Source organism: Petaurus breviceps, unplaced genomic scaffold (assembly GCF_028583685.1).
Source record: "Petaurus breviceps papuanus isolate PSGF00001 unplaced genomic scaffold, PetGlider_PUasm1.0 156, whole genome shotgun sequence".
NCBI lineage: Eukaryota > Metazoa > Chordata > Mammalia > Diprotodontia > Petauridae > Petaurus > Petaurus breviceps.
The window spans coordinates 4,243,929-4,270,454 of NW_027185720.1; the positions used below are offsets into that span (position 1 = coordinate 4,243,929).

The 26,526-nt window shown below is 36.4% G+C and overlaps 1 long non-coding RNA gene and 1 pseudogene across 1 annotated transcript; both read left to right on the top strand.

The window, feature by feature from the left end:
• LOC138156694 (protein PAT1 homolog 1 pseudogene) overlaps positions 1 to 2,859 on the top strand; it is a 195,872-nt pseudogene extending 193,013 nt beyond the window's left edge.
• A 116-nt stretch (positions 2,860 to 2,975) lies between these two features.
• Positions 2,976 to 19,016, top strand: LOC138156724 (uncharacterized). The gene is made up of 3 exons (XR_011167210.1): positions 2,976 to 3,113; positions 16,106 to 16,422; positions 17,051 to 19,016. It is a non-coding gene; the product is annotated as an uncharacterized lncRNA (long non-coding RNA).
• Positions 19,017 to 26,526: the final 7,510 nt, after the last annotated feature.

Genomic DNA, 26,526 nt, shown 5'->3' on the forward strand with positions numbered 1-26,526 from the left:
CCTGGAGATTTTTTTCTTAGGTAGTCCATTGATGGATTTTTCAATTTCTTTTTCTGAAATGGGGTTATCTATTTTATTTCCTTTTCTATTAATCTGGACAATTTTTATTTTTGTTAAGATTCATACATTTCACTTACATTGTCAGATTTATTGGCATACAGTTGGACAAAATAGTTCCTAATTATTGCTTTAATTTCCACTTCACTGATAATAAATCCCTTTTATTTTTGATAGTTAATTTGGCTTTCTTCTTTCATATTTTTTAATCAATTAACTAGAGGTTTATCTATTTTATTGTTTTTTTCCATAAAACCAGCTCCTAGTTTCATTTATTAAATAGCTTTCTTACTTTCAATTTTATTAATCTCTCCTTTGAATTTTCAGAATTTCTAATTAGGTATTTAATTGGGGATTTTAATTTGTTCTTTCTCTAACTTTTAATTTTCATGTCCCAGTTAATTGATCTCCTATTTCTCTATTTTATTCATGTAAGCATCCAGGGATATAAAACTACCCCTAAGAACTGCTGTGGGTGTAGCCTGTAAGTTTTGGTATGTTGTCTCATTATTGTAATTCTCTCCGATGAAATTATTGATCATTTCTATGATTTGTTGTTTGACAGACACATTCTTTTTTTTTTAATTTCTCAATTGAAGATAAAACAATTTTTAATATTTGTTTCTTTTCTTTTTAATTTTGAGCTCCAAATTCCTTCCTTAACAAGGCAAGCAGTTTGAAGATTATATCTTTGTCATCTCATGCAGAATATATCTATGCTAGCTATGCTGTAAAAGAAAATAGAAACAAAAAAGCCTTGAATAATACGGAAAAATTTAAAAGTATGATTTTATCGGCATTTAGAGTCCGTCAGTTCTTTCTGTGGGTATAGATATTCCTTAGGAATTGTCTTGGATTACTGTATTGCTCACAATAGCTAAGAAATTCACAGTTGATTGTTACTGTTTACAATGTTCCCTTTGTTTCATCTCACTTCACTTTCAATCAGTTCCTGTAAATCTGTTTCTGTAATCGTCCTCATTATTTCTTATAGTATAAGAGAATTCCATCATAATCTTATATCACAAGTAGTTTAGTTACTATCCAATTATTGGACATCTTTTCAATTTGAAATTCTTTGCCATCACAAAAAGAGCTGCAATAAAGTTTTTGTTCTTCTATCTTTCTTTTCTTTAATGTCTTTGAGTTACCAGCAGTAGTATTGCTGGCTGGATCAAAGGGCATACACAAAGGAGATGCCCTTTCAGCATAGTTTCAAATTACACTCCCTGAAGGTTGGATCAGTTAACTACTAACCAATAATGCATTAGTGCCCTTATTTTCCTACCTCTTCTCCAACATTTATCATTTTCCTTTTCTGCCACATTTGTGAAATAAGACTTATACTGTCTGAATAAATAAAAGTGTAAATTATATTTATTAAACTTTCTCTTTTTATTCCTTGCCGTAATAGATGATTCTTTGTATAGGGAAGGGGGAAAATAAGTTTGGGCAGAGGAAGGCAATGTAAAAACAAAAATATCAACATTTGAAAATACAGCCTAGAATTTTTCTCAAATAAAAGCACTCATGGAGCCTATGAGAGGAGTTAGATGGCACAGTTGATAGGGTGGAGTCAGCAGGACTGAGTTCAAATTAGACCTTAAACACTTAATAGCTTTGTGATCCAGACCAAGTCATTTAATCCTGTTTAATCCTCAGTTCCCCTACCTCTAAAATGAACCAGAGAAGGAAATGGCAAAGAATTCTAGCATCTTTGCCAATAAAACCCCAAACCGATCAGGAAGAATTGAATAGGACTGAACAACTGTGCACCTGCAATTTCCTGATTCTGTTCTATTCTTTTTTTTGAAAATTTGGACATTTCTATTTCTCCTGTTGTTTATCTGTTATTCATTTCATCATTTAGCAAATATCACAGTTCATAACTCAGCGATCATATTTGTCAGTTCTTTCAATATTAAGGGAGAAAGGAGGGGCAGGTGGGTGGTGCAGCCTCCTTCTGTTAGAGGCACAATGACATGAGAAGGGTGACCCGTGCAAAGTCATCAGCCTCCCTCTCTCCTCCAGATTCACTTGGAAAGTCACTGGTCAGGACAGCTGGCTCCTAATGCAGTGGGAGGCCTTGGACTTTATAAGCTAAGGTCCTTCCCGGGTCTCAGTTTGCCTGAGGCAAGCCTCATTTGTTATTAAATGTAATTAAAAACTAAGTTAAAAGTAATTAAATCACTAAAAATAATTAAAAATTAGGTAAGAATTAAAGGAAAAGACAGGCTAGTTGCTTTCACAATAGAATCAATCTGGGAGGAGAAGCTTTCAGGGTTTCTCTAAGCAGTGGATAGAGTTCTGGATGTGGAATCTGGAAGGCCCAAGGTCAAATCCAAGTTCAGGCACTCGCTAGCTGTGTGACCCTGGACAAGTCACTTCAACCTAGATTCCACATCTATAAAATGGGGGCAATGAGAGCACCTGCTTCCCCGGGTTGTTGTGAGGGCCAGATGAGGCGTGGCCCTAAGTACTTAACAGGCCCTGGAACGCAGGTAGCTCCAGGTCAGTGCTGGCTCTCAATTTTATTCGGCCCCTCTAACAAGTGCCTGCCGTTCTCCAAGCGCAGCTGAACGGCCTCACTATGTCCTGGTTTCCCTCGGTCAGTCTTCCTGGCAGACGAACAGACCCAGAGTGGGCACGGCCTGGCTCCGCCTTCAGCCCTCGTCCCTGACCTTCGACCCGCGGGCCTCACACCGGGCCCGGCCCTTCTCGGACCCTCGGCTGTTCACCAACATCGCTTCGCCAAAACACAGCCCGGGCCACAGCAAAGCCTTCTGTGGTCCCCGCTGGTGACTCTCCTGCTGCCCCGCGCCCCGTCAGGCCTGGAAGACCCCCAGGCTGGGCGAGAACCCAGGGCTCCGCGGCTCCCCTCCGTGGCTACGTCACTTCCGCCGGAAGATGGCAGCGCACAGGAAGTGCTTCTTAGAGCTGCGGCCTTTAGGGACTCCCTGCTGACTCCCTGGAAGATCCCCAGGGCCCCGCAAGGCCGGGGACCCCATGCCTGCGGACTCCCCGTGGGCTCTGGGGCTGGGAAGACAGAGTAGGAGGTAAGAGAAAAGCAGGGGGGGGGGTGGGGCCCCCCATCCCGCGCCCTCATTCATTAGGATTCGATTGTGTAATTTCCACTTGATGTTTAGTAACAGGGCCCTTCATTACATGCCATGATTGCATCATCACCTGGAAAGGATGCGTTTAATGTTTGTGTCGCCCTGCCTTTCATGGTGGGGTTCATACGCCCCAGTGCATGGTCGGTTTTTCCGTAGGTTGTGTCCCACTGAGACAAGGCATATTTCTTTCTGTCCCCATTCCATTTTCTTTAGAGGTCGATCATATCAAACTTTTGTAATATTCTCTTAAATATAACTTTTTGTATATTTTTTGTAGTATTTTGTAATCTTGTAATTTGTAATTTTGTAACATTCTCTTAAATATAACTTTTTGTATATTTTTTGTAATATTTTGTAATTTTGTAATATTCTCTTAAATATAACTAGTTCTGGGAGGGGGAGTTTGAGGCCCCCCACTAGTATAGTTCTGCCATCTATTTCTTCCTGTAACTCCCTTAACTTCTTAACTAAGAATCTGGATGCTTTATCACTAGATGCATATATGTTTAGCATTCATATTATCTCATTGTCAATGGTACCTTTTAGCAAGATGTAGTTTCCTTCCTTATCTCCTTTAATTAGATCTATTCTTGCTTTTGCTTTGTGTGAGATCAGAATTGCCCTCCTCTATATTTTTACTTCAGCTGAAGTATAAAATATTCTCCTTCAGCCTTTTTAACCTGTATTCTTTGCATATCTTTATGCTTTAAATATGTTTCTTGTAAACAACATATTGTAGGATCCTGATTTTTAATCCACTCTGCTATTGACTTCCATTTTATGGGAGAGTTCATTCCATTTACATTTCACAGTTATGATTACTAACCTGCATTTCCTACACCCTATTTTCCCCTGTTTGTACATTTCTCCCTCTTTTTACCCTGACTCTACTCAGTAGTGTTTTGTTTTTGACCATCACCCCTTTCAATTTGTCTTCTCTTCTAAAAGCTCCCCTTTTATTTTCCCTTTCCCTTTCTTCTTCTGCCCTCCCTTCTGCATTCCTTATCACCCCTCCTTTTGCCCTTTTCCTCCCTTTCCACTCTTTCTTCCCTATAGAGTAAGATAAATTTTTGTACTCAACCAAGTGTATATTATTCCCTCTTTGATCCGAATCCTTTTTGAATAAGGTCCAAACAATGCTCACCCCCTCCCTTCTTTCCTGCTACTGTAATAATTCTTTTGTCCCTCTTCATGTGATGTAATTTCTCCTATTCTGCCTCCACCTTTCTTCTTTTTTTGCTTCTTAATATTTTTCATCACATCAAAGTCAATTTATGCACATGCCTTCTCTCTCTCTATTTTATATGTGCGTATATATGTATACATATGTGTGCACATATATATATATATATATACATGCTTGTACATATATACATGTGCACACACATATACACATTCTTTCTAACTGTCCTAATAATGAGAACATTCTTTTGAGTTACAAATACCTTCTTCCCGTGTAGAAATATAAACAGTTTAACTGTATTTAGGGTCTTATAATTTCCCTTTCCTTTTTACCTTTTTGTACTTCTCTTGAGTTTTGTATCTAAAGATCAGATTTGCTGTTAAGCCCTGCTATTTTCTTCAAGAAACTTGGAAAGTCCACTATTTCCTTGAATACCCATCTTTTCCCCTGAAAGTTGAGGCTCAGTTTTGTTGGATAGTTGATTCTTGGTTGTAATCCAAGCTCTTTTGCCTTCCAGAATATCATATTCCCTCCTATCCTTTAAGAAGCTGCTAAATTCTATGTAATCGTGACTGTGGTGCCTTGATATCTGAATTGTTTCTTTCTGGCTGCTTGTAGTGTTTTCTCCTTGACCAGATAATTCTGGAATTTAGCTACAATATTCCTTTGCATTTTCATTTTGGAATCTCTTACAGGAGGTGATTGGTAGATTCTTTTGATAGTATTTTGCTCTCTGATTCTAGGACATCAGGCAGTTTTCTTTGATAATTTCTTGAAAGATGGGTATAGCCTCTCTCTCTCTCTCTCTCTCTCTCTCTCTCTCTCTCAGATAGTCCAATAATTCTTAAATGATGTCTTATGAATCCATTTTCCAGGTCAATTGTTTTTCCATTGAGACATTTTACATGTTCTTACTTTTTTTTCATTCTTTTGATTTTCTTTGATTGACTTTTGGTATTTCATAGAATCATTTCTAATTTTTAAGGAATTATTTTCTCCAGTTACCTTTTGTACCTTCTTTTCAATTTGGCCAATTCTAACTTTAAGGGAATTTTTTTCTTCAGGGAATTTTTTCCTCAATTGGCCAGTTCAATTTTTTAAGGAGTTGTTTTCTTCAGTCATTTTTTTTGTGTGTGCTTCCTTTTCCAAGCTGCTGACTTTTTTTTTTCGTATTCTCCTGCATAGCTTCTCATGTCTTTTCCCACTTTTTCTTCTACCTCTCTTACTTGATATTTAAAATCCCTTTCAAGCTCTTCTAAGAAGACTTGGGCTTTAGACCAGTTCATATTTCCCTTTCAGGCTTCACAGGTAGGCAGTTTGTGTTTTGCTTTTCCCTGTAGCCACAGTAGCTTTTAATGCTCAGGGCTCTTTCTGTTTTGTTTTGTTTTTTTTTTTTTGTTCAGATTAAGCTGTGCTTCTGGCATACAGGGGGTTCTGCCCCAGGCTTCTTGTTTTGGGTGCCAGGGTCCTGGTCACTGACCTGGATGTCAGGTGCTGGTGGCTTTCCCACAGCACTGTGGGGGCCAGGCCTAGTCGTGCCTCTTTTGCCTAAGTTAAGGATCTGGCAATTTGCCTTCTGTGCTGGTGTCAGATGCTTCACAGCTGGCCTGCTCTGCCACTAGCCTGCTGAGCCTGGGCCTCCAGGCCTTGGTGGCCGATCTGTGCTGTGGCGTCCCCACTGTCTTGCCCAGACACTGCTTGTGAAGAGCTGCACTCCCCTTTTACTAAGTGAGACAGATCTTTCCTGAAGTCCTTTTAAGTTATCTTAAGCTGCAGAATTATTTCACTCCATCTTTTTGTGGGTTCTCTTGCTCTAAAATCTGTTTAGAGGCTTGATTTAGCATTGTTTCTGATGGAAACTGGGAAGAGCTCAGGCAATTTCTTGGTTTCTCTCTTCCATCTTGGCTGTCCCTTGTGCTTCTCCCCCCCCCACCCCTCCCAAGACTTTTGACACTATCAAGGAGGGTCTCTGATGGGATATCCAAATCAAAGGAATATCATATACATTCAAAGGCACATGTGTATAGAGAATGTGCTGTTATACCCTGTTGATCTGCTGTATACTTCTCTGGACAGGAAGGGTGAATCACTATTAAAGGTCATCTGCATTGTCTGCTAAGGCACTTGACACATCTCTCATATGTTTAGATTTTGAGGCCTGAAACTTCTCATGATTGTGGATAAATTTCTGTTGTTATGATCAAACTGTGGTGTGTGGGCTTCATAATCACTCAAAACAGTTTGGTTTCATTATCCACAGTGGCAAAATTGAGTGGATGATAAAATTTATATTGAATAGATGCCATTCTTCCGTTGGATGAACAATCGATAGACCTAATTTTTCAATAAATATATCTTGATCATGACAATATTACATACCCCATATTGAACAAGACTGTTAGGTTGTCTTTGGGAAATTTTATATTAAAGTCGCAAATATTTCCATACCTAAAGGATCATCATATTGGACAGTAAGATGATTCCATTAATATTGTATGAGTAAGAATTATGGAATTCTACCATTTCAGGAGAATTGAAGATAATTAATATAAGTAAATATGTGCACATGCATTACTAATCAGGAATTACATAGAAGTAATTTAAAGACTGTTATTAGTGAGATGTGTGACAGGAATTACACAGTATTTTGGTGAGAGTCGAGTGAAGAATAATTTATGGTAGGTTTTTCTTATTCATTGGAAATTGTGTGATATTAAGAGACGAAGCTGCTTAACATACAGTGTGAAACCCTGGAAGTGGATTTTTTGGAAGGAGTGGTCAAATATGATATATGATGGTTACATATCATAGTTAGGATGCAGTTTGCATTGATAGAAAGTTCTCACCCCACTCAGATCACTTATCCACAGAAGTAGTCAAGTTCTTCTCAGATGCTGGTTTTCTGTCATTTCTTCATCGAAACATAGAGGAATGAGAGTAGAATGATAGTGAAAATAAGTAGATGAGAGAACTGGTTGTGGAATTCATTGGTTTATGTTTTTAATTAAATATTTATACTATCCATATCCATTTAATAATTCAGGAAATGAAATATTCAGAATATAGATGCATCTTTTAAAATTTTGTTGTAGTTAAAGTAGTTCCTACTCATTACTTGTTCATTCCTTGTGATATCAAACAGATGAAATCATCACGTGTTTTTTCATTTAATTGTCCTAGAGGAAGACTTTTAGTGGAAATGCTTCTACATTTTCATGAACACTCCAGAGATTGCAGTTGACAGTTTTCAGACCTGTAGACTTTTGTACAAAGATTAATTTTAAAAATGCTATACTGGAATCAATAGTTGGCTTCAAAGTCAGGGTGAGAGTTGGTTAACTTTGGTTAAAGTAGGCCCTGCCATATTATTCATTAGACTTCTTACCCTAAGCAAGTTACATTATCTTACAGTGTCCGTGGCAACTAGGACCATATGTTGCAGATCCATTGCTTATGTGCACTAATAGAGTTTCCTTACTGGAAGTTCCTTAAACCAATGAAATTACAGGTCCAGTTTAAAAAAAAAGTGCAGCTGCTATAGATTTGTTACAAAACTGTCCAGTCCCTGATGGATAATGAACTATTCTCCACCAGTTAGACTTCCTGTTTACAATACTCAATTAATACATCTGGCTGACTTTAATTGCATTAGCTTTGTCGCACCAGAGGTGGCATAACTTTCATGTGAGATAATTAGGTTTGCTCAATTTAAACAGACACATTAATGCAGCTCAGCAAGGCTCAATTAAATCTGTTTTCAAAGCAAAATCACAGTGTGAAGCATTATGGGTATTGCTATGCAAATAGCCATATTGGCAGAGGAACCGAGTGGGGTTATAGCAGTGCCTATTGGCAGAGAGTAAACTACTCCATTTGGGTTGCCAAGGCTAAAACAGCAAGACCTGTATTGTGATTTCTCTTTCTTAGGGCTTATCAAAGTGGGACAGCTGTTGGACTAGTCAAAGAAATTGATTTATGCCTTCATTCTTTTCAAATAATGATTTCTTTCAAATTTCATTTTTATCAGTGTCTATTGTCTCACCCGCTAAACTCAGTTTTTTTTTTTTTATTTCTCAGATGATAGCCAAACTCAGTGGTTCTTCTAAAAGCTCTCCTGTCTTAAATAGGTATTTCCATTTGAAGTGAGGTAGGCCAGATGCTACTATCATGTTCAAATTCATTGTCACCATTTTTATTTCTAAATTGGTTAGCAGTTAATGATATCTTGTTCTCTAATGTGACACTATACAGTTGAGATATGCTTATCAAAAAGCCAATTTTGTTTTTTTCATTCAATGTATGAATTTCATTGAAAGTTCCTACTGTATGGCATTGCCAGGAGAGGAAATAATATTTTGAAATTAACCTCATGGTTTTCATTCAAGTTTATAGCACAACATGCTGACACTATATAGAACTTTTGAGAAACCTTACTACCCAAGGTAAGATTAAGTTTAATTTATCCTGAAGTTATATTCTATTTTAGAATAAAGAATTCCAAAGACCATTACAAGTACTAAATATCCTTTATGTCTCTGAAATATAGATGTCTATAGACATTAGTACACCAAACCTATGTTGTAGTAATCATGGTAGAAGGTTTATTTCAGTCAGAAATTACATTCCTCATGGAAAAGTTGAGAGTGGCAACTTATTCCTTTTAGGCCTACTGAATAAGCAACTTCTCTTGTGTCATTGGCTCACCCCTGTGGCAACACCAATTCATGTACAATCACTTCCCTTTGACTAAGGGCGCAACTGTGAGTCAGTAGTTGTATATATGTCCTTAATAAGAAGCCATTTCAAGTGTCAGTTGCCTGATGCCATTAGTTAATGCTGAAACCTATCACCCACTTTACATATGTTTGTATTTGGAGAGAGACAGAGAAACAGAGAGAGACAGTGAGAGAGACAGAGACATAGAGACAGAGGCAGAGAGACAGAAAAATAGACAGAAAAACAGAGAGATGACAGATTTAGAGACAGGCAGAAAAGGGACAGAGAGACAGTGAGAGAGACAGAGGCAGAGAGACAGAGAAATAGACAGAAAAACAGAGAGATGACAGAGAGATTTAGAGACAGAGATGGAGAGATAGAGACAGACAGAAAAGGCACAGAGAGACAGTAACGGCCGTAGAAAGACATAAAGAAATAACACTAAGGCTGCATCCCAACAAGATCGTAAAAATGGGAAAAGAACTCAGATGTACAAAAATATGTATAGCAGCTCTCCTTGTGGTGACCAAGAACGCAGAATTGATGGGATGCCCGTCCATTGGGGAATGACTGAACAAATTGTGATATATGAATGTAATGGAACACTCTTTTGCTATAAGAAGCGATGAACAGGCGGACAGAAAAAACCTGATTTGTATGAACTGATGCCGAGTGACATGAGCTGAACCAGGAGAACAGCGTACAGCCACAGTGTGCCATGACTCATCTGGATAGACTAAGCTCTTCTCAGAAATTCAAGGACCTAAAACAGTTCCAAAGGACCCATGATGGAAAATGCCATTCACATCCAGAGAAAGAAATATGGAGTCTGCATGTGGAGCAAAGCAGACTTATTTTCTTTTTTGTTTTTTTTTTTTTCTCATGGTTTCTCCCATTTGTTATGATTCTTCTGTAGAACATAACAAACATGAAAATGTGTATGTAGAGCCTGCATCAGATTGCAGGCTGTCTTAGGGAGGGAAGAAGAAGGGAATGGGGAAAAAAAATTGAACACTTATGGAAGTGAGTGGTGAGAACTAAAAATAAATAAACTAAAAAAAAAAAAGAAAAAGAGACAGACAGAGACAGAGAAACAGAGATGAAAATGGAGAGACAGAGAAACTATATTATATACATGTGGTTTTGGCAGATCAAATTATGTTTCCTGTGGACCTAGCAAGATATATTTCTATAAATAAACTAATATACTATAAAATATAGTATATTTCTATACATAAAGTATTTTTAAAAATGTTTTATCGACGCTTTTCGTCTTTGCATCAGTCATTCATGGGGTGAAAGTGAGAAATATTTCTTCTCTTCCAAATTGAACCCTTAGGATATTTTTTTTAATTGAATATTATCAGTTTTTCAAATGCTTTCCAAATTTTCACCTTTTCTCTTGTTACAATGAGTTATTAGGATTCATTGACAAAGTCTGCCTACTAGCAATATTTTCAAAGGTTCATCTAATTTTAAAATTAGGTGAGAAATTTCAGTGTTAGTGGAAATGAGTAAATGTGCTACATGTTTAGGTCAACCAAAATTACAGCCAGGAGGAAAAAGGATCAATTGAATAAATAGCAATGATTATGTCCAAATAAAATCATGTGATTGATGAACTGTTGGGTATTTTCTCTTTATATTGCTTTATATAAAAACCAGTACAGATTAGAAAGGAACTTGGAAGAAAATAACCTTGAAGAATATAGGGTAGTTTGGGTTATTACATTAACACATGATTTCAAATGTATTTAGAAACCTCCAGTTTAATATGACCTTATTTTAGATATTGAGAGTGGTGTAGCTGAAGTTTGGCTATACTGCTTATTAATATTATAAATAGTATGTAAAATGGTTTCACAGAATTAGAAAAGTCAACTAGTGCAGCACCCTGGAGGACAGTTTTTAAGATGATAAAATTCAATAATGCTAATGATAATGACCTTTTTATCTAGGAGAATTGCAAAGGGCTGCTAGTAATGCTTGGCGGAGACTTCTTGTGGATTATCTACTACTAGTGAGCTCGAGTAACTTCTATAGTTAACTTCAAATCATTTAAAGAGAACAAAGCCATTATTCTCGCCTTTTGAATGTACATTCACAAAAGAGTAATTTGAGTAAGGAAGGACTTGTCTGTGTGTTCAAAATAATTTTTTTTAAATACATGTTTGAACTGAAGAGGAGATTTTGTTTCTTACTAATTCTGGAAATCAGAGCTCTTATTTTGATTCTCATTGAATTCATGACACTTTCAAGATGAATAATAAATTGATTTCATTTGAGAATATTGATCAAATTTGAAGAAATACTACAGTAATGAATTATTTATTTGTTCTCTTTTGGAAATGAAGGGTTCTGTATAAATGAATGTTGGTGGGGTCAAGCTTCTAATTTGAACATAGTCATTTGAGCAGTTTATAAAAGGAAAATCTTTCAGAAATGTATTAAACATTTCCATGCTTTCTTTACAGTGATCTTGAGCATATTTTAACCTTGTTTATGACCGAACATTATTAATTCAGTGTCATGAAGTAGTGGAAATAATCTTAGATTCAGAAGAACTAGCAGCAAATCTTGGATGTCCCCCATACTGCATATTATTGTTGGTTTCTCTGGTTTTTAGTTTCCTCACCTCTAAAATAAACAATTTGGATTAGATTGACCTTTAAGGTATCTCTGTAATCTTATAACTTGTCGAGAGATTGTTGTAAAAGAAATTTAACTAATTTCTTTCTGGATGTTGTGTTCGTGTGTGTGTGTGTGTGTGTGTGTGTGTGTGTGTGTGTGTGTGTTCTCCACTTTGGGGTGATGCAGTAAGAAATAATTGAAGCAAATTATTTGCAGTGACAATTAAATATAATCAGAATCACAAATGAAGAAAATGGAAAAGAACCAAGTAAGGTAAATAGGCTTTTGTGGAGATAAGTTGTTTTGCTTGACATCATGACTGCACTAGCATTTTTAAAAAAAAACATTAAATGATATGCTGTTCATCTCACCACCTACTTTATCCAGAATAACTCTTTGTAGGTCAGACCTGTAAGGCAATTTACTTACACATCTGGATCTTTTTTTTCCCTTTCTCTTCCCTCTAGAAATAGCTGTCATTTTTCTGTCATGCTTACTGCCTATCCAAGTATCTTACCTTTTGAGTTTGTCACTTCTAATCTTCTACAGATTTGGAAACAAAATAGTGTAATAAAGTGAAAAGAGAACTGACTCCAGAGTCAGTGTATCTGAGTTTAACTTCTGCTATTGATGAGTATTAACTCTTATCAAAGGAATGCCGCATCCACCCAGGGCTTCAATTTCTTCATATTTAATATGAGAGAGTTAAAATAAATGGTCTCTGAAGTCTCTTCTAGAATTAGATCTGTGCTTTTATAATGTCATATGCTAAACAAGAGTCAGTAAGGTTCCATGAGAGCATCAAAGATGTGAAATGCATGGGTTTATTAGAGATCTTATGACAGATGTTACAACACATACAAAAATTTTTTCTTGCTAACTTTGACTGAATCCATCACCAGTCTATGAAAACTCAAGTCATTGACCATTTAGCTCAGGTTGAAGTCAGTTTCTCTCTAGCTAAATTTCCAACTGAAGAAGAGATTTTAAATGCCACTAGGCTCTTCTCTTATGGCAAAGCACCTGGTGCTGATTCTATTCCATTGCTCATACAAAGCTGACTGAAATTTTCTGGGTTATATGGAAAGAGGAGGGTATCCCCCAGGAGTTCAGGGATATCTTTATTGTCTATCTCTATAAATCTAAAGGAAACAGATTGTCCTGTGACAATCACTGGGGTCCCTCTGCTAGTCATTGCTCGCAAGATTCTTTCCAGACTCTCTTTAATAGACTCCCCCTTGATAGGCTAACCTGGAAGATGGCCATCTACCTGAGAGCCAGTGTGGTTTCAGAAAGGGCCAAGGGAAGGTTGATAGGATGTTTGCTGCTCAGCAACTCCAGGAGAAATGCCAAGACCAGAACAGAGATCTGTACCCAACATTCATTAATCTGACCAAGGCCTTGGTACTGTCGCTCAAGAGGGCTTATGGAAAATTATGTCAAAATGCGGCTGTCCAGAGAAGTTCATCAGTATTGTACATCTGTTTCATGATTGCATGCTTGCCTTGGTTCTGGACAATGGACGATGCTTTTGTACTTTCCCCATAGCTTGCTCCCATGCTTTATAGCATGGTGTTTTAAACAGTGCTGTCAGTCACCTGCAGTGAGGATAAACACAGCATCAAGGTCAGCTGCTGCACCGACTAAATTATTTAACTTGAAAAGGCTACAAACCAAGACTAAAGTGGAGGGAGAGTTGGCGCATGTCTTTTGTTCACAGATGATTATGCACTCAATGTATCCTCTGAGGCTGAGGTACAACAAAGTATGTTTTGATCTCCTGCAGCTTGTGCTAATTTTGGCCTAAACGTAGTCCTTTGGGCATAGTTCCAAATTGTTCTATAGAAAGGTTGACTCATTATATAACTTAACCAACAGAGCTTTTGGGTCTTAATTCTCCCACATTCCTTCCAACATTTGTTATTTTCCTTTTCTGTCATGTTAGACAATCTGATAGGTGTGGGGTGGTAGCTCAGTGTTCTTTTAATTTGCATTTCTCTAATCAATAGTGATTTAGAACATTTTTTATATGACTATTGATAGCTTTGATTACTTCATTTGAAAACTTCCTGTTCATATCCTTTAACTGTCAGTTTATCAAATAAGGAATCAGTTAATTTTTATAAATTTGAAAGTTCTCTATATATTTGAAAAATGAGGTCTTTATCAGAGAAACGCTGTATTTTTTTTGTTATGATTATCAATTTCCCTCCATGTCTTTTTTTACCTGTTTAACCTACTGTCTCTTTTCCTTTACCCTGTCCATTCTCAAAAGTGTTTTGCTTCTGACAATTACTTCCTCTAATATATCCTCTGTTTTATCAGCCATCTTTCCCCTCCTGCCTTTCTGTATACTGATAGATTTCTATCCCCAAGTATGTATGTATGTATGTTATTCCCTCTTTGGATCAATTCTGATTAGAGCAAGGTTTACATGCTACCCTCCATCTACCCAATTTTCCCTTCCAGTATAAAATCTTTTTCATGCCTTTCTTATGTATGATAGTTTACCCCAAGCTATCTCTCTTTCCCTTTCTCCCAGTGCATTCTTCTTTCTCATCCGTTACATTTATTTTTTTAGACAGTTGTCCCATCATATTCAACTCATACCCTGTCCCTCTATGTATATTCCTTCTAACTGCCCTAATAATTAGAAAGTGTTTTAGGAGTTACAAGCATCATTTTCCCATTTATGATTGCAAACAGTTTAATCTTATTGAATTCCCAATGATTTCATTTTCCTCTTTACCTTTTTATGCTTCCTTGAGTATTGTATTTAAAAGTCAATTTTTTTAATTCAGCTCTGGTCTTTTCATCAAGAATGTTTGAAAGTCCTCAATTTTATTGAATATCCTTATTTTTCCCCTGAAGAATTATTCTCAGTTTTGTGGGGTAGGTGATTCTTGGTTGTAATCATATCTCTCTTGCCCTCCAGAATATTATATCCCACCCCTCAGATGCTTTAACATAGAAACGGCTAAATTTTGTATTATCCTGAATGTGACTCCATGATATTTGGATTATTTATTTTTGGCTGCTTGAAATGTTTTTCCTTTACCTGGGAGCTCTGGAAATTATAATCCTGGGAATTTTTATTTTGAGATCTCTTTACCGGAGGTGACCGATGTATTCTTTCCATTTCTATTTTATCCTCTTGTTCTAGAATTCAAGGAAGTTTTCATTGAATATTTCTTGAAAGATGAAGTTAATGTTCTTTTCTTGATCATGGCTTTCAGGTAGTCCAGTAACTTTAAAATTGTCTCTCCTGCATCTATTTTCTATGTTAGTTGTTTTCCCAATGAGATATTTAATATTTTCTTATATTTATTCAGTCCTTTGATTTTGTTTGATTCTTTCTCGATGGCTTATAAAGTCACTGGCTTCCACTTTCTCACTTATAGTTTTTAAGGAATTATTTTCTTCAGTGAGTTTTTATACTCCATTTTCCATTTGGCCATACTTGTTAGGGAGTTCTTTTCTTCAGTAATTTTTGTATACTTTGTTTCTTTCCATGTGGCCATTTCTGCTCTTCAAGGCATTCTTCTTTTCCTTGGATTTTTTGTACCTATTTTACCATTTGGTCTTTTCTGTTTTTTTTTTTTTTTTGAGGGGAATTGGGCTTAAGTGACCTGCCCAAAGTCACATGGCTAGTAATTGTGTCAAGTGTCTGAGACCGGGTTTGAACTCAGGTACTCCTGACTCCAGGGCCGGTGCTCTATTCACTGTGCCACCTAGCTGCCCCTTTTCTGTTTTTTAAGACATTGTTTTCTTCAGTATATTTTGTGCTTCCTTTACCTATCTATTGACTCTTTTGTTTCATAACTTTCTTGCATCACTCTTATTTTTCATCCCAATTTTTCTTGACTTTTAAAATTATTTTTGAGCTCTTCCATGGTCTGGGGCCTATTCCTATTTTTCTTTGAGGTTTTAGACTTTGTTATCTTCTTCTGAGTTTTCATTTTGATCTTCACTGTCACCATAGTCAGGATCTTTTTTCCCCAGAATTTATTTATTTTTTAGTTTTCAAAATTCATTTCCACAAGATTTTGAGTTCCAGATTGTCTCCCCATCTCTCCTGTACCCCCCACCCCAAGATGGTAAGCATACTGATTACCATTTTCCCCAGACTGCCCTCTATAATCAAGATCTTTTTCTGTTGTTTTCTCATTTTCCATTCTGTTTTTTGACTTTTAATTCTATACTAGAGTGGGGTTCTGATTCTGGAGTGGAGGGGGCACCCTCCCAAGCTTCAAGTTTTTTGTGAAGTTGTTTCTAGAGTTATTTCTGGGAACCTCTGAGTTTTTGGTTCTTCCAGTGTTGTATGATCTCAGGAGTGGTATGTTCGTTACACTTCTCACATGCTCTCTGGTCTGTGAGTGACCACAGTCTCTCTTTCCACCAGGAGCCATGACGAGGGTGCCCATTACCAAGCCATCGAAAGCTCTGGTGTGTTAGTCCCCCTCCTATAATTTGGACAGAGACCCAGTACTACCATCAAGATCCAACTGTGGGCAACGTAACAGAGTCCTCCTGGTGCCAGCAAAGGGTCTCCTGGTCCTTCTGACCTATTGTCTGAATCCCTTCCCATCTGTAGGCTGAGAAGTCCAGAAACAGTCTCTGCTGCCACTGATTCATTCACTACCAAGACCTGCTCTGTTTTGCTGTGGCCTAGTCTGCACTGGTGTGGCCTGTACTGGACTGTGCTCTCCTCCCATCCTGGTACAACAGACCTTTCCTTTTGACCTTCTGAGTTGTTTTGTGCTAGGCAATTGTTTTTACCCACCCCCCTTTTATGGATTATGACTCTTTAGAATTTGTTTTGGGTCATTATTTAAAGGTGTTTTAAGAGGTTTAGGGGAGAATTCAGGTGAGTTCCTGACTTTTATCTCCCAACTTGGCTCCACCTCTCCAATATCTCAAACTTTTGAAATTATTTTTGCTGTTATGAACTCAGGTGGCCCATACTGTAGGAATTTTGTCAGTATTCTTCATGGGGGTAAAAAAATATATCTATGTATATCTATCTAGCTATATATTTCTCCATCCTCAAATTTCCATGGCAATTTGTTGAAACACTCCTTTTTTATTTTATACAATCTCCAGCTCCTCAGCTATTTGTATACATGTCTAATTCCATATCACATTCTCAACATAGTGAGGCCTCTGTCTTCATTTTAGTCTTCTCATTATCTCCAGTAGTATACATCTAGTGTACATAGTAGACACTTTATAAATGCTTTTGGCACTTAATTCCCTCCTGTATAAGAGTATTTTTCTACATTCTACATTATGCCACTTTATTAAAGAATGGAATTATTTTGTTTTGTTTTTTTATATTTTCATACAGGGACTACATAAGGTCAGCTAGGTGGTACAGTGGATAGAATGAAGACTCTGCAGTCAGGAGGACCTGAGTTCGAATTTGACTCCCAACATGTACAAGCTGTGTGAGCCTAAGCAAGTCATTTAACCCTGTTTGCCTCAGTGCCTCATCTGTAAAATGAACTGGAGAAGGAAACACCCAGCTTTAGTATCTTTATCAAGAAAACCCCAAATTGGTTCACAGAGAGTTAGACATGACTGAAATGATTCAGCAACAGCAAAATGGATTTCATATGATTTCACAACTGTGATTATGGTGTAATATTGGAACAGGCAAACATCATTTATGAAAATGAGCGTTTCATGGGGCACATTTTGTCAATTCTGTCACCATCACCTTTAGGATCATAACATGATCCTGCAAACTTGCTGTCTATACATTATAGTTTTAGAAGTGATTTCCCATATTTTTCTCATAAAAAATGTATTTTCAATCCATTCTTTTATGCATATGCACACGCATATATACACATGCAGCTTTTCAACTGATTTTCCATTTTTTCATTTAAACACTTCATACTTTGTAAGCATACTTTTGTGTGTGCACACATATGAAATTTTGAAATGTATTAATCTGAATAATAGTACAGAGCATCATTTCTGTTAGCTGAATTCAAATTAGATCTCAGCTTGGGCCATTTTATGTCCATTTACCAAGAATGCTTCAATTTCTAAATTTCAGAGAAAAATATATCCTAGTTGAAGGAGTCATCCTTTGAGGATTTATTATTGCAATGACTCACTCTGGTTGAGTTTAGAGGCAAGAGATATACAAAAGCCAATGTACGATGCATCTCTATTGTCACATTCACATAACGGTGCCTAAAGATCACATTAATAGCTCCAAGGTAATTTACCATGTATATAATTACACAAGAGCACTTTCATCGACGCTGATGTTCTCTGAAAAATAGATTAAAATGGTTATATTTTATTCAGCTTAAGGCATTGCATTTAGTATTAATCTAGAATCTGTTATTTATTTATTATAAAGCAACTATATCCCAACCTCATGCTGACCTAAGTGATTTTTTAAAAAAACATTCTACTAGAACAAAGGGAAATAGAAATTTACAATAATATGGTTCTTATAAATGAGTTGTTCAGTTTGATTATAATAAATTACAATGGAATATCGTAATTTTGCAAACTCTCATGAAAATAATGTCTCATTACTAAAGTAATTCTTTGTGTTGGGCAAGAGAACTGTTTTTAGATGAAACGAAGAATTTATCTTAGTTATATTCTGTCTTGTAACTACATGATTTTACATTAAAACAAGAAAGAGGGAACACAGATGCCCAGTAAAGGCTAGCTTCTCTAGTCTGATATCCTCACTTAACTGTAATACCTCTTTTAATTAACATACTAAAGCAGCCAATATTAGATTTCTTTTACCAATTAAAATATTCATTAGTTCTCCTTCTGATGAAACATGATGGAAATTAACCCATGAGGAAAATATGGGAGGAAAAGAGATATTTATTACACAAAAGTTAACAGATTTTGCCTAAAAATTGGAAAGACATGTTACTGAAAATAGGAATTGCATTTTCATTATGAAGAATTATTTAAATGAATTTTTGGTTTAAGAATATTAGAAGTATACTACTTTCCATTTATCTATCCACATATATAAATACGTGTCTATATTTTACATGTCTTTATAAAATCAGGATTTTGTCAGGATAGTTCATTTAAAAAAAGATAATCAGATTAAAATTAATGTATATATTCAAGTTTACATTGCTGATAGAATCATATATAGCTGATTTGGTGTGTTAAGTCAATTTAGTCAAAATATCCAGTTAATCTGATGATAAGTTCACTCACATTTGATTAGAACTGACTGGTAGTTTGAGAAATCATCAGCCAATTAAAAAATCATTCAACTGATAACCTCCATTTGGATGTTTTCATTCGTGTGTGTGTGTGTGTGTGTGTATTTGTCTCTGAGAAAAGAAGCCAAATTAATGGTTAATTTATAAACTCAAGGACACATCTCTCATGGGTCATTTCTTTGGAGTAACAGATTGCTCTAAGACATTTAAATGAAATTACATATCTTCTACTTAGATACCTGCTATAATCTGATTTGTTCTTAAAACTCTTGCAAATTACCTCCTCCCTCACAAATCGACCTCTTATTGAAGAGGCCCAAACATGTGCCTGGATAGATGTGCGTGGAGTGTGGGTAGATAATAATCCCGCCTCTATGTACACCTGTTTCCCCAGCTCAAGTTTGACACATTTTTAGTAAATTATGACCTTCCCATTAACTCCTTGTATCTTTGCATTAAGTCCATACTACTCCTCTTAAATAATGTATCTCAGTTTTCCCACACCCCCGTTTCTACTGTTATAAGCCTGGAGAAGCAAAAGGGAAGCCATTGTAGATGGCTTGTACCCCAAGGTCTGTGGAAAATGTCTGATACTAACTACATAACTGGTCGGCTCTCATTCCTGAAATGTTCTCCTTCCTCATCACAGACTCACAGTCTTACTTTCTTCAAAACAGTGTATTTTAGGGCAGCTAGGTGGCGCAGTGAATAGAACACTGGCACAGGAGTCAGGAGGACCTGAGTTCAAATCCATCCTCAGATACTTAACACTTACTAGCTGTGTAACTTTGGGCAAGTCACTTAACCCCAATCGCCCCTCCAAAAAGCAAAAAACAAAACAAAAACTCTGTATTTTAATATGAAACTTTTACTGACTGCCCCTCCCTCAAATTGCTAGTATCCTCCCTCCCTAACTACATTGCATTTATTTTGTAATATATATCTGAATTATTTATAATATATGCACATGATATGTATGGACACATAGGTATATACATACGCTGTCTGTACTTATACATATATCTGTCTTCTCTTAAGAGTAGGTTTTGTTTCATTTCCAATTTTTGTATCCTTGCCACCTGGCTCAGTTGGGCAAGTTGTGAACATTCAATAAATGCTTGTTGCTTGATGTTTTGTTCACCATGCCATCACCTGACTTAAAAATTCATGCTATAAAGGTTTCTGCGTGAACCAGTGTGATAAAGTGGAAAATGAACCATCTATGGAGTATTTGGATTCAAATCTTGTCTTTGACATTTTATTATCTGTAAGGTGAGGGAGTTGGGCTGTATGGCCTCTGAAACTCCTTCAAGTTCTAGATCTGTGAACTAATGAATCTCTGAGTTTCTGTAAATAGTGGAACTGACAAAGAACTAAATTCCACCTGAGCACAGTGAGAATGTTCAGAATAATAGAGCAATAGACCAGGTAGTCTTGTGAGACACTGAACCTCCCCCCGCTTCACACATTCTCCTTGCGATAAATAATCAAAGAGAGACAAACCTGTTCCAATTGAATGAACTTTAGTAACTTTCAAGTGACCACTTCATTTAAGGCATTTGTCTTAACAAAAGATAAACATGTAAACTGCCTTCCTGGAGGTCATGTTACAAGTTTTATATCACATAGAGAGACAACAAGATACAATAAATCATGTTTTGGAACTGGAGTCCATGAATCTGGGTTGAAATCCTGCTACTACCACTTATTGCCCAGGTGATCTTAAGACAAACATTTTACTATCAAACCTTCAATTTTTTGCAACCTTATTTTTTTTTTCCAAATGTAAATCCATGATCCTTAGGAAAATATAAGGAAAATAGAGGAGAGACAGAACATTAAAAACTAGGGAGTTAAGAGAATAATGAAAAGATTAAAGAGGAGTTAACATCTGAGCAGAGTCTTGATAGGGGCTTGAGAGGAATTCTGAGAGGTCATTTACACAGAGATGAGGAAAGAGTTTATTCTGAGCATGTGTGTGATTTACTCAGATAAAGATAGTAGGAGATGAGTTTTCAATTTCAGAGAATAATTAGTAGCCCAGGTAGTCTGGAAAATAGAGTTCATAGACGATATGATTAGAAGACTGGAAAGGTAGGTAGAAAATAACCTGTGGAACATTTTAAGTAGATACTAAGGAGTTGGTATTTTACACCATAGACAATGGAAATACTACAATGAAAGTTTTTCATCTGGGAGGTGATTTGGTCAATTTTATTGTTTAGGAAGAATATTTTAGTAGTTTTAAGTAGAGTAGATTAGTGAGGAAAGAACCTGGAAGAAGTGGGGGGGGAGCAATCAGGAGGTCATTGCATTGTAATGGGTGAGATGTGATGAGGAGCTGAACTAAGGCGGTAACTATGTAAAGGGTAAGAAAGTGGAGGATGTATGAAATGTTATATAGGCAGGACTGACAAAATGTGGTAAATGGATGAATATTGGAGGTGAGAGAGCATTAAGGGTTGGGGATTTCTCAGATACTGAGAGCTTGAGTGACTGTGAGGATCATGGTGACATCAAAATAAATAGAGAAAATGGAAGCATAGCTAGGTTTAAGGGGTGAGATAATTAGTTCTCTGGTGGGCATATTGCTTTTGAGATGTCTAAGAGATAACAAGGAGTTATATAGAAGTTGGTTGTCAATCAGTTATTAGAATCAAGTGTAGAGGTTAGGGCTGAATATATGGATTTGGGAATCATCCGAATGAGATGATATTTTAATTCATAAGAGCTAATGATATCACCAAAGGAAATGTATATAGAAGAGACTGAGCCCCAGCACTGAGTCCTTGGGAATATACATGCTAAATGAGAGCAGGTGATATGTAGTGAGACAAGAAAAGAAGAGTTAGACTTGGAGGAAGAGAACCAGTAGGGAGAAGCAATAAAGAAAACCAAGAGAGCTGAGGGTGCCTAGGAGGAGGAAATTTCAATATTATCCAAATTTGGATCAAATTGAAGAGAAGGAATGTATGTTTGTATGGATATTTCAATTTATGTAATATTGCCCTGATCTGTGCCTTAGAGTGAAACACTAAACTATGTGTTCAAACACATTATATCTAATATACAAACATATGCATGTGTGTGCATATGGATATGTGTAATGTACACAGACATGTTCACATGTACATAATACAAATAGAAATGTGTATGTAGAGATGTGCTTTGTGTATATGCATTATTGCATACATATGTATGTATAGCTATAGTTAGATATTGGTGAGTTATACAGGTATGGGGATAGAGTCTGAGATTTTACTGATATAGGGAACCATAGATGAAGAAATCCCCTTTGCACCTCTCTATGGTACTTATAATCCAAAAGAATTGCTTAGAGTATTGAAAATGTGATTATCTTTCCTAGGTCTAATAGCCATTATGCCAGGTTTGAACCCAGGTCTTTGTTGTTCTCAAACCTACAACTTGACAGAACCTAAAACTGATTTCGTGGCTGTTAAGGGATTCCCAGTGAGGAAGCTGTATAAGGTCTGTCTATCTAGAGAGGACTTATGACTTTGTGAATTCATTGGTGGAAGGAATTTGCAATGAAAAAACTCTTGTCAATGGAAATCTAAGTTCTCTGAAATTTAGCATCTTAAAGAATTACATGGGACCATAAAAGCATCACAGAATAAATATATATCATAGGTGGAATTTACCCTGGTATTTGTGACTTTGAGGAAAGATATACACAAATATACACAAGTATACATATGCTTACAAACATCTGTTAATGTGTGTACTATATTGAGGCATTCATAGGACCATACTGTTCTTTGGTCATTTCAGTAGTGTCCAGTTCTTTGTGATCCCATTTAGGATTTTAAAGACAAAGATACTGGATTGGTTTGTCATTTCCTTCTCCAGTTCATTTTATAGATGAGGAACTGAGGCAAACAGGGTTAAGTGACTTGTCCAGTGTCATACAGCTAGTAAGAGGCCAGATTTAAACTCAGGAAGATGAGTTTTTATGAATGCACACCAACACTCTATCCACCATACCACCCAGCTGTCATCATGGTACCATACCTAGATGGTACCTTGAAAATAATCATGTCCAACTATTTTATTTACTTATTTTTCAGTCTTTTTGATCTTCTTTCAAATTGCAGGAACACACACACACACCCACTCACTGATTGTTAAGGATATAACCACAAGATTCCAGCTCTGACTTTAGGGAAAAAAAGAAAATTTGATGAAATTATTGATATTTTCAATTAGCATAAACCTTGTAAATGTAATTAAAATACAATTTCTCACATTTCTTGTAAATCCTAATTTTGGTACTTTAATGGATGTAGAATATTACAGTTTTAAATATTTTATTAGTCTATGCATAATAAATATAAATAATACATTTAATTTAAGATAACTGTCATTTTATACTTATATGAAAAAATGTATATCCCTAAATGGTTTGAAGCACAATCACATTAAAAATTATCAAAGGCAAAAACATAACTGTTTAGGTTATATGCTCCAGTTAATTGGATCTCTAGTATAAACAAATGATCCACTATCATATTTCTACATATGAAAAATCTTTTTAGACAGACCATATATCATATAGTACCTCAACTGGTTCTCTGTCGCACACATAAAGACATGAATGTGCTCATGAGTCCATGGTGTTTCCATCAAGGTTTGTGTATTTCCTATGTTACTAACACAGGGAAAAAAAAGAATATATATCTGGTCTTGAAATATTAGGATTGCTTACCAGAACCATGATGAGAAGGCTTTCTTTTATATGCTAGTGCCTCAGCCTGAACAAACATCTTGTACCATTTTTAACCTGACTGCAAAGTGTTTTATAAGCTTCTCTATAGCCGATGAAAGTTATTGAGGTTAATGGTCAATGGGATCACCATTTCTTATGCAATAAACTACTTTATTTTTGTCTGTGAGTTCTCAAAGGAGTAGCACATGCACAAAGGGTATATTCAGCATATATAAAATATAACCCTATTAGAGTGGCCAACTAAATTACAGAATCTCTGAAGCAGAAAAACTGCCAACTTTGGGAAATGATGGGCTCTGTATTCTTGAATGAAATGAAATGATAAGGCTGCTGGTTTCAATAAAAGAGGTTGAACCAGAAATCCACAGCCTACAAAATGAAGCTAATAAAACGGAAATAGTGATGCACACAGTTTCTCCGGTGATTGTATCAAGGAGGGGAGGAAAGCAGGGGGAGGGAGGATTGAAATGGTTTCTAAGCCACTAGCTCCTTCTTGAGAAAAAATAAACTACAGAGATGGGGAGGGGGAAGATGAGCAGCTTCCCACCCAGTATGACCTCAGAAATGACCACTTAAATGGTGTGGCCTTTTCAGTTCTCGTGGCTCTCCAAGTAGTCAACATTTCTAACCAATTCTACCAGATTTACTGACAACACTAGACAACAGGAAGAGATATGATTTGCCTAATACCACTGTGGAACGAATGCCACATTGAATCTTATGGGTATTTTTTTTTCATTTTAGTTGTTGAGGGTTTTTAGAAGTGAACTGATTCCTAGGCTGTTTCTGAATAAATATATGATGACAAATAATTTGTCTTTTCTTTCTCAACATATCACATTCTATTCTTTTCTTCTTCCATGAATATAAGCCATAAATGTAGCCAGAACAGTAGTTAGGTTTGGATAACAGAGATTTTGCTCTTGAGTGCCAAAATTTAGAAAATATATACATTACCATTTCAGGGCATACTTCCTCTCTCCACTCCCAGCAGCCATTATTTAGGTGAGATCCTTCACTATGAGCACCACCCTCAGGTATCAGGCATCACCGTAGGGTGTGCTGCTCTCCTCAGTCACCTATCATCCTCTTGCTCCTTAAATGTCACTCTTGCCCCTAAACAAAAATTATTCGAGGTAGAGTTCAATCACTCTATATAACTCTCTCTCTCTCTCTCTCTCTCTCTCTCTTTCTCTCTCTCGCTACTTGTCTTTCTGTATCTCTCTCTCTCTCTCTCTCTCTCTCTCTCTCTCTCTCTCTCTCTCTCACACACACACACACACACACACACACACACACACACACACCAACACACACAACCCTAGGCATGGCTCTTCACTTAGCCTACATCTAAAAGCTAATATTTAAGCCCTAGAAAATTGTAAATGGCCAGGAAAACTAGATTTGGGACATAAAGGAGGTGAAATATAACATGTTATTTTTGTTGTTTTCCCCTGAAACCATTCCCCTCTTCTTATATGTAAGGAAAATAAAACAAAATAAAACCAAACTCACACAAACTCACCAACTAGGAGTTTTGTTGCAACTTGATCCATGTACCTATGTATATTTTCTATGTGAAAGTAGAAAATACAATATTTTAAAGTGCATATAGGAAGCCCTAGGGGTTATCTAAGTCTCAAGGAAGGGTCAGAGAAGGCATTGGGAAGAAAATTATATTTGAGTTAGGTTATGAAAAATTTCAGTAGCTAGATATAGGAAACTATCAGAAATTTCGTATATCTCATTCATTTACTCAACAGTTACTCAGATAACTAAATTGTAAATTGAGCTGTAAAATATTTTAGAAAAAAAAGTTGAACATGTATGTATCAGCTAATGACTTGTCTTTAATGGAAGAGGCATAGCACTGTGGCATTTTTAAAGTTAAACAAAGGATCCAGTCTGCTGTGCAATGTACATCTTCCCTTCCCTAGATACTCAAGCCTTCACTGCTTGTAGCTTTACATTAGTAGGTAATGTGTCTGGCACAGTGAATAAAACATCTGGAAAGAAATAAACAAATGTACCAATCAGTTTATTAACTAAAGAGAGACACTTTACATCAAAGCAGCACATTTAAAACCTGTTACATTTGCTAGAAATCATCTGCTAACTCCCATTCTTATAATATAATTTAGTTTTATATGTTGTTAAGTTGAAATAACCTATAAACAACTTGTAAAATATTATGAAATTAAAAAAAAACATCTTTGATATATAAAGGGAAATCATTGGAGCTAGGACTGTCAGGGCTCTTGGAGATTAATCATTCCAATCTTCTCAAACCACACATGAGGAAACTGAGGTTCAGGAAGATGACAGGACTTGCCTTATGTTCTGTGAACCAGGACTTGAATCCATATATTGGAAGTCCAGTGCTTTAGATCATATCATTTTACTTTCATCTCTTCAACATAAACTACTTTAAACTTAGTTGCCACAAACCCCCTGTTTGATCCATTTTCAAAATGGATCTGTGTAGTTAAGGCAAAGAGGAAAAATGACGCAATTTACCAGGGAGTGTGGGCACACACATATAGCAACCCCTCTCACGCACCCCCAGCCCTTTCAGAATTACTCAGATAAGTGCTTATGCCTTTAACTGTGGAGACATAGCCTGAAATGACTCTAGTAATAGGAAATTGAAAGATATCAAGAAATGTGATTAAAGGTAAAATGAGTTGAGTTGGCCTGAGGCCAGTTGCTTTTGGGTCACAAAGGCATTGCTATGTTCCAGATCTATATGGCTGAAATGTTTTCATCCATACCATGGGCTCTTCAGATTTTACTTTTCTTTATGCGAAATAATGTACAGTTAAGAAGTCTACTTGAAATACAACCAATGGAAAA